This window comes from Pongo pygmaeus, chromosome 2 (assembly GCF_028885625.2).
Source record: "Pongo pygmaeus isolate AG05252 chromosome 2, NHGRI_mPonPyg2-v2.0_pri, whole genome shotgun sequence".
NCBI classification, from domain to species: Eukaryota; Metazoa; Chordata; class Mammalia; order Primates; family Hominidae; genus Pongo; species Pongo pygmaeus.
Genome location: NC_085930.1, coordinates 41,869,473 through 41,870,656, shown reverse-complemented (window position 1 = coordinate 41,870,656; position 1,184 = coordinate 41,869,473).

The window sequence follows — 1,184 nt, the reverse complement described above, 5'->3', positions numbered from 1 at the left end:
TGTATTTTACCACATTTGCCCACCCCCCACAGTTTCAATTACTTTGTTGGAATGATATATTATGCAAATGTATCCAAAAGTCCCAGTTCCTGGGCCTAAGGACAGATTTCATGCCAATGCATCTGTGCCTAAGAGCGGATTTTAGATTTGTGCCTGTGCCCAAGTAAGGACTGGGTGCCAGCTTGTCAAAGCTTAGCTGAGTCCAGACCGCCATCCCATGAGTTAGGCTGCTTCTGGTGGTTCCATTTCCTCCAACCCAGACGGAAGTATCTGGTTGAGTACAGTGCTGGAGGGCAGTGTCTTTATTACACTTCCCCACATTTGGTTCAGTGGATTAAGCAAGGTTTCTTACTTCGATTTCACTCTTGTCAAAATGATTACCAAGTTTATTCCATCCTGGGTTGTATGTTTCCCAGCTTCTAATGGATGATTTTTATGGTTTAGTATTTGACCACTAATTCAGTAGACACTAGTGAGAGGCTTTAAAAAATGTCTTAGAAAACAATCTTTATTCAATGTGATAGGTCATTTGCAGTAAATACCCATGTATAGAGGGACTGAAATTAACATTCTAAATGCCCAGCTGCATTTAGTGTGTGATTGAGTTTTAACACAGCAAATAGATTTACTAAAGCCTAATAAAAAATTCCACGGATATTAGAATACTAATTCTGAGAAACCCTGGGTTAGAATGCATCAGAAGCTGTTAAATATCTTATTGAATTTTGTCAACTTGCTCACTCTTCTTAATATACCATATTCAGAACAGAAAAACAGTGTGTGCATAGTCAAAGAGGCCAAATCTGACTTTCTAAATTATCTTTCAAAGCCGTCTAATGTTTCTTCTTCAGAAAGGATTGAGACAGGAAGTTTAAAAAGCCAGCTTTCGGCCAGGCATGGTGGCTCGTGCCTGTAATCCCAGCGCTTTGGGAAGCTGAGGCAGGTGGATCACTTGAGGCCAGGAATTCAAGACCAGCCTGGCCAGCATGGTGAAACCTCGTCTCTGCTACAAATACAAAAAATTAGCTGGGAGTGGTGGGGCATGCCTGTAATCCCAGCTACTGGGGAGGCTGAGGCAGGAGGATTGCCTGAACCCAGGAGGTGGAGGTTGCACTGAGCCAAGATTGTGCTACTGCACTCCAGCCTGGGTGACAGAGCAAGACACCGTCTCAAAAAAAAAAAAA